General features: G+C 43.7%; 1 protein-coding gene across 1 annotated transcript in view; it reads right to left on the reverse strand.

The window, feature by feature from the left end:
• Adgrl2 (adhesion G protein-coupled receptor L2) overlaps positions 1–7,144 on the reverse strand; it is a 259,124-nt gene extending 251,980 nt beyond the window's left edge. Inside the window, exon 1 of the mRNA XM_038311606.1 lies at positions 6,919–7,144. The gene's annotated coding sequence lies outside the window, so the exon portion shown is untranslated. The remainder of the gene's footprint in view (positions 1–6,918) is intronic.
• Between the last annotated feature and the right edge of the window lie 1,225 nt (positions 7,145–8,369).

An 8,369-nucleotide genomic window follows, 5' to 3' on the forward strand; every position in this document is an offset into this window, starting at 1 on the left:
ATAGGTTATGAGTGACCTTTCTTGATTTAGCATACATATTTTTGGAAACTGGTTACCATAGGAACCATATGGTTCTCCTTAGATTTTATTAAAAAGGTCTTAGTGATATGGAAATAGAGATAGCATCCCCAGGTCCAGGATCCATTCAGCCAGACACTCTGTTAACCCGGCTCTGCACTTAGGTGTCCTTTGTCACCCTTTCAGGTGTGTTCTCTAGAACGTGCTGTGGGCTGCACAGGTAGAACAGTCACGTATCACTTGTATAGGACAGCCAGAGCCCAGTCCTACCACTACCACCAAAAAACATCCAAACACCTATAATCCCAGCACTAAGGAGCTGAGTCAGGAGGATTACTGTGAGTTGCTAGCTAGCCTGGGCTACATCCGTGAGTCACAGACTCTGAGTCATGTCTCCCCGTCCTAAAAGAGTGTTCTGAAAAGGCCACGCTTTCTCTGTGACCACATGCACTGAACACCGCTGAAAAATCCGTGTTCTGTTCTCTCTCTGCCTTATGCTTTGGATTTCTAGAGCAAGTTTTCAATGTCAAGGCAGCAGACCCCAGGGTGTCCATAGGCCATACTGGGGGTGGGGGCGGGTTGCAAACTAAAATCTCTTCTCAAAATAAAATTAAGACATTATTTGCCTTTTTCACAGTGTTGACATTTATACTGAAGATAAAAAGGTTTGGCATACAAAGCTGCTAACACCTAATAGTAAGGCAATGGCACCAAGCATGTGGCATGGCCCAACTTCCTTCTGCTTGTAGGAAAACAAAAACAACATAAAACATGCAGAAAACTGAAAACCACTGACTTCCATTAAAAATGTCTTTCAAGAATGATGAAAACTCATAAAATCCAAATCTCTGACTATGTATCGTTAATCCCATTTATGACAAAGAGGAAGTGCATCAAAAATGCTGTGGGCAAGAGAGCTTGCTACGCAAGTGTGAGAGCCTGAGTTCAAATCCCCAACAGATCCTTGAATGCCAACAAGTGGGAGCAGAGACTGCAGATTCCGGAGCTAACCGCCAGCTGGCACAGCTAAAACACATAGCTGTAGAGATCCTGTCTCAGGTCAATAAGGCCAAGAGCAATAGAGAAAGTTATCTCACATCTGCATCTGCCTCTGCCCTTTGACTGTACATGGACAAGAGCATACCCACATAGTTATGTGCATACATTACATACGCGCACATGTACACATGTGTGCCGTTTAACTCTGTGCAGCTCTCTGTCTTGATGAAAACACTTGTGAACTGTTAATGTCGGGAGCTGATCTATATGCTCCTCCCATGAATTTTATCTCTACTTCAGGAGCAGCGGACAGACACAGTGTGATAGGACTTGTGGGCTTTGCAGAGCCATTCCGTAACAAACGAATAGACAGGCCAGTCACTTCAGGGAAGACACCCAGTGAGAGATATTGTCAATGATAACATACGAATGTCCTGATAAAAATCATAACCTAATGAAAGATGAGAATCTATCCTGCTAGCCTGATCATTTTCCAAGCTGTAGAGACGGACTTTTCTGATAAGCTTAGGAGTGATATTCACAGATGCCTTTGCTGGATGTGATTTATGAAATACGGTGTCATTTAGGAAATCCCCGTATGCCAGTGAAACAATATTTCCCAAATGAACTATCCATGATGTCACATAATCTTTGTGCAAATGGTCACTTCAAATGTAAGATTTGCCAGTGCATTTACTATAAGCAAGTTTTAACTGAAAACGTTTGTCTGGATGAGAGGGTGACCATATGTGAGTATAAATGTGAATGTGGATGTCTTTGGAGGTGAGAAGAGGGCACTGGATCTCCTAGGGACGGCATTATGAGTAACTGCGTCATCTGAGGGTGCTTGGAATTGAACTCCAGTCCTCTTCAAGAGCAGCAAAAGCTTTTTTTTTTTTTTTTTTTTTTTTTTTTTTTTTTTTTTTTTTTTTGGTTTTTCGAGACAGGGTTTCTCTGCATCTTTAGATGCCTGTCCTGGAACTAGCTCTTGTAGACCAGGCTGGTCTCGAACTCACAGAGATCCGCCTGCCTCTGCCTCCCGAGTGCTGGGATTAAAGGCGTGCGCCACCACAGCCCGGCTAGCAAAAGCTTTTAAATGACTGACTCATCTCTCCAGCTCCTATAACAGAATATTAATACTTCACTAACATGGTTTCAGATCCCAACTTGCCTGACTTTAAACAGACAAGGACCATTTGATCATGATTCATTAACTAACTAAATCTACATTCACAGAGGAAACAATATTAGTTACATAATTAGTTAGGTATCAGTTGTGTGACAGGAACAGGCAACCGGTTTGTTTCTCTTCAATGCTGTGACAGTCACATTGTTAAGCGTGCTTGTTTAAATATCAATTTATACATCTTATAAATTGCTTGAGAAAGGGTAATTTTAGAACTTTTCAAGATGTTTTTAAGCTTGGCCCAATGGAGTCAGCCTAAAATCCTGGCTATTTAAGAAGCTGGAGGGAAGAAGACCAGAAGTTCAAAGTCTGCTTAAACTGCTGAGTAAGTTCAAGGTTAACCTGGGGAATACAGAGGGCTGGCTCCTACGAGGTCCGGGCTTCCAGTACTCCAAACGAGAAAACAAAGGAGGTTTTCAAAGTTTTGTTTGACTTTCTACTTTTCAGGTCTCAAGACAAAATCCAGGGCCTCACGTTCGTAGGCCAACTTGATACGCTTCAGCGCCAGCACAATGACGATTTTAAAAGATTGCACTGCGGTTGCATTGTGTGTAATTTTAATACCTATTCATTCCACTTTCCTATAACAAAATTTTGAGTTCCTCTTCGCCTCAGTGGGAGACGGAGGAGACACACTGACAGGAGGATTGAGGTATTAAGGCAATGGAGTAGAGAGACTGAGTTCTACGTAGCTTAAACCACCCTCTAACTTCCCACCGAAACAAGAAGTATGTTAAATGTGGGTTGTCTTTAATTTAATGTTAAATTAAACCCTGTGATCTTTTCTTCTGTCTTTTGTCACTGCTATTCTGCCTCCTTCAGACCAAATGAGTTGTTTTAAAAGAGAGGCAGAGCGATGGCTCTGGACAAGGGATGTGGTCTGAAATGGTGTCACACACGCCGGAGAGGTGTCAGTCAACTGAGCATAGGGGTGACGAGTCTCGTCTGACCGAGAAAGGTTTGCCTTTTATTTGTGCTGACGGAGTTAATGAACTCCACCCAAGATCTGACCCACAGGCTGCATCCTATCCAAACGACTGTGAATCTTCTCCTCATCTGAACTCTAATGGGTGATGAGTCACGGATTTATGGACAGGATTTAATAATTTTTGAGGATATAAAATACTTATGCCTCTTTCTGTTGATAGCATGTAGATAGAAACAACAAAAACAAAGTGAAGAAAACCTACAAATACACTTACTTTGTAAGACTATCTCTGCATGAGCCACCCGAAGGCCTTGGTTAGCTGTTTCCCTTCCTGTCCCTATGGAGAATCAAATGCTCATCTACTGAGGATAGAAAATAGTTTTCTGCAAGGCCAGGTAATTTTTAATGCCAATTTTGATCTCTGAGACTCTCAGAGTTTGATATAATGTCTGGGTAGGTCACTCACCCCCAACCTCTGAAAAAAAATAAGTGAAACTCAGAAATAAAATGGGGTCATATGATAGACATCTATTTAAGGGATGTATTCCCAAATTTTTGTGTTTCAAAATATTAAGCAGTTCCCCAACTTACAGTCTAGTATATAATTTAAATGCAAACAAGAACACTCGCAATTTTCCTTTCTTCTAAAGTGCCAAGGAGAATAAACATGCGCTAAAGCATTCCTGCCCTCATCTCTATCTGTACACTGGTTAAACAATCAGTGCTTCTGCAGATGCAGGCAGGAAAATCAGCCGCACTCCCGCTTCCTCCATCCAGACAGTCATGCTGTTCTGGCAGCACACACTCATAATGGAAACAAAATTGCTTTAAATAATCAAAATACACAAGGCACTTTCTCCCCCCTGAGTGATTGGAAATAACCCTGACAAATGCTTGCATTTGGTAAATTATGAGCTAGCCAAGTTACGTTTGCATAAATATAATGAAAAACATTTTTTTTAAAAAAAATTTAGTGAACATATAAAGCAAAGCATTCTCTTGGTAATGAATTTCTTTGACAGATAAACCAACAACCATGCAGGGCAACTTTATGAAGGTGCCTCCCTGTGTGCTTGGGAGGGGAGGGAGAGGGGGGCTGGAGAAAGCAGACAGACAGACAGATGGACGGAGAGAGAGAGAGATGGGGCAAAGAGAAGGAGATAGAGAATGAGGGAGAGAGGAGAGGAGGAAAATAGAGATGGAGAGGAGGGTGAGATTATAACACATTGTATATACAGAATTATGCAGCTTTGTATAAATGACAGGAAGGCGCACAACTAAAGAGGGATACTGAGGCTGGACGACCCAGGAAAAGGCCCCTCGTGTTTCGGAAAGAACGCCAAGGCTACGCGGCGCAACACTGTTGACACGGCATGTGGATCATTCCTATTCCTCAGCCGTAGCTCTCGGATAACACTGAGATTACCTAGCACATAAACACATAATTATATTCTCCTCCAACCATCTAGACACCACACCTCAGCTGCACATGTATAAGCCTCTGTGTGTAGGTGAAGCCAATTTGTGCGTGGCTAATAAAAATGTATTTGAATAGGGAGAAAATAATTTCCTTCTCCCAGGTAATATGGTGCGATTTGCTAGCCGACTGCTATGAATACACTAAGCACTGAATATGTGGATGCCAAAGAAAACAGATATATTCAGAATAAAAGGCCAAAGGAAGAGAGGCATACATTTAGAATTTTCTAGATTCACACATTCTTAAGCTAGTCATAAAAAAGCTAGGAAACTGAGCACTGACTTTGCTACTTAAATAGGCAAACAACACTGAGAATTTTGTAGCCTTTAACAGTCACCAGGACTGGGGGCCACACCTTGACACTGAAGGGATCCAAACAGGCTATGTCGCGTGACATAGGAATTTGCACTTAGGCCTCTACCAAAGAGAGGCCACATCCTAAGAGATAAAGTTGACCAGAAACAAATGGGTGGAGTAGAGGTGATTTTCTTAGGGGAAAATTCCCCTGATTCCAAAGCATGAATTGTAGGAAGTACCTGCCTGTCATTTACAGCCTGAGTCACCGAAGATCATCTGCTTGTCCCCATTAATTGCCTGCCACCCACCTTCAGTTGATAGACTAAGGCTGAACCAGAGAGAAACCAAGACAACAGCTCAGGGTGGAGAAATGTGGCCTCGCTCTACAGCTGCCTACCCTCTTCTGGTCCTCTCTCTTAGAGTGAGCTCCCAGAAAGCATCCTGCTGCTCCAGTTTCAGTTTCCAGAGTATGGAGAGATGATCAGCAAGTCTTACTACCAGCATCTGCCTTCTCTTCCCAGGAAAGAAACTGGCTTTCACCGAGTCTCTCCCGAAAGTCACCAATGACTAAGCCATTATGACATCTGTCTGTGTCTCCTGCTTGCCTGCAGATCAGGCCTTTCTTCCAGAAACTGCCCATCCCTTGCCTCTTCCTTCACCAGACCTTCAAGTTTTCCTTTGGAACCTGTAGGATCAACTCCACTCACCCACCTCTCCCAGTTTCCATACGTGGAATCTATGTTGGATTCTCTCCCTTGCCAATCTTGTCTGCTCTTTGGGCTACTGCTCTGGATATGAGTTTTGAACTACACTCCCCAAACAATGCAGCCCATACTGAACTGTCTTCTTTCCCACTTGTCCATTCCCTCATCTTTATTTTATTTTTATTTTTATTGAAAGTCCTACTGTCTAGCTGTGGCTAGCCTCGGATTTGGTATATAGATCAGGGTGGCCTCGAATTCAGAGAGATCTACTTGCCTCAGCTTCCTGTGCGCTTTTTCAACCTTTATCCTGATTTTTTTTTTAAATAAGCTGTCTCCAAGCTTTAAAAGCAGATATGACAATTTCCGCGTCTCTTTCAACGCTCATGTGCAAATCACCAATTCCTTCTCTGGGGGATTTCTACTGCTTTCAGTCTCTTCTGCAGCTTTCTCTCTCAACAGTCTCTTTAATGCTCGTCAAGGTCTTTCTTCATCCACACAGATTCACACATTGTTGCCAGTAAAATTCTTGTGAAATGCAGTTTTGCTCATATTTATATGCATTCCCATAGCTAAGTGCATTTGCTCCAGACATTTGCTTTGCCAATACTCTGTGCTTTCCCAACGGAAGAAATGTCTTTTCTGTTAGCCTCTCACTGGTAGCAACCTCAGGTGTTGGAGTCTAAGAGGTTTGTCCTCCATAGAGGACACACAAGAAAGGCCTGATGTCTTTACCCTCAAATGCCTGTACATGGGGCAGTTCTCTACATAAAGTGATGTTCAAGATTCTTTGATTTTAGATTACAGTCATTCCATTGTTTAAAGATCTTTAATATTCCCCCACTGGCTAAATGCTACACACTCCACTACCAGGCCAACAGGCCCCTGAGATTTAGTTTCTGGAAAAGGTTTGGAAGCATACAGTGAAGACAATGGGGGAGTGGGGGAGAAGAGATACAGAAAAGCAGCCGCTAGGTTCTGATTGTCTTGGTTTAGACTTATGATCCTGGCACTTGAGAGGTGGAAGCAAGAGGATCAAGGTAAACATTGGACACTTAGCAAGCTGGAGGCCAACATAACGTAAATAAGACCTAAGACCTTGCAGGAAACAACTAGTACCACACCAGCAGTGCTCTGCTCTCCTCTGTCCTTTTGCCTACCACCTCCGATCATCCATCCACCCACCCAGCAGTCCCTCCCTCCCTCCCTCCCTCCCTCCCTCCCTCCCTCCCTCCTAACATTCTGTGCCCCAATTATGCCATGTTCAAGTCTGTCACACCCAGAGGATGCCCTGGGCCCACTGGCATACCTTTCAATGAATGCTGTCCTCTGCTCGTATCTTTAGGCAGGCAAACCGGAACAGCTAGCTCCGTGTCTGAATGTCCCTGTCCTAAAATGCTGATGGTCATTCCAGAAATGGAGAGCAGAAGTCACGCATTTGGAGCCTGCTCTCTCTATCTGATGGTGCATGGGTGTGTTTTCAGGCGCAGGCAGGTAAGGAGGAAGGTAGGTGCCTAAAGGAAGTCCTGGGCCAGCTGCACACAGGCCTTCCCCTGTGCTTACGTAAGTGCCTCCAGTCCCTGCAGCAAGGCCAAAGGTTAGCAGAAGGCTGGGCGGCAAGGGACGATTTCTCTGAAGACAAACCCTTTGCCGCTTGCTCCATATACATATACCTTCCCCACAATTCCTTGATGTGGGGGACAAGCCTGCCCATTGATAAAACCTCTTTTTGCCCTGGGACTGGAAAACACAAAAGGTATAAAGCCTTTATTAGCTGATTGCAAGTTTGGTCTCACTTTTTACTTTACTACGGCTAAAGGGAACCTCTAAGAGAAACTTTGCATTTCTCTTTTCTCCCTTCCTTTCCCCCTTCCAATTTAATTTTAAAATTTGCAAATTGGCTTGCAGTTTCTTCTCTTCCGCAGGAAGGTAGAGTCATTTTAATGGCTGTGTGATGTCCACCTTCCCTCAGTTCCCAGGAGATGACCTCACCCATGTCCTTACCAAGATCAAAGGCGTCCTCGCAACTCTCCTTCCCCCAGCCTCAGACTTTGCTCTGTCTCAATCCCCTTCTAGTCCCCTCTCTGGGTATGACAAGAACAAGACAAACTACATTGCAGCTGCCTTGACTCACTGGTCTTTCCCCAATTTCAGTCCCATTAGCAATACACCTCCCTGCTAATTGCTCTTGAATTGCTGGATATTTTGTCTCCTTAAAAATGAAGTCACGCTGCCTTTTGTTTTGCTTTGTTTTCCTGGGGTTAGTAGTACAGGCTTGCATTCTCAGCTTCTCAGGAGAATAGAAAGATTGCAAGTTCAAGGCAACCCCAGGCCTGGCAATTTAATGAGAGTCTGTCTCAAAATAAAAGCAGAAAGATCAGAGGGCACTATAAACGAGCATGAAATGACCGTATGTAACCCCATCTATTTAAACTACATAACTAGGGTCTGGGGAGGTGGTTCAGCAGACAATGGCACTTGCTGTGCAGGGGTGAGGAGGGTACTCAGATCCCAAACATTCCTGTAAATGCAAGATAGCTTCAGCGGCTGTCCCTAATCTCTTAATTCATGAGGCATAGCTAGGAGATTTCTGAAACAAGCTCCCCAGCTTGACTAGCTGGAATTGGAAAGCTCTGGGTGCATGAGAGTCCCTGCCTTAATGACTGAAGAAGACTCCTAATGTCAACTTAAGGCTTCTATATACTTGCATACACAAAAGTATGTTTATCTACACATGTGTGCCCACATGCATATTCACAT

Source organism: Arvicola amphibius, chromosome 14 (genome assembly GCF_903992535.2).
Source record: "Arvicola amphibius chromosome 14, mArvAmp1.2, whole genome shotgun sequence".
Taxonomy (NCBI): Eukaryota; Metazoa; Chordata; class Mammalia; order Rodentia; family Cricetidae; genus Arvicola; species Arvicola amphibius.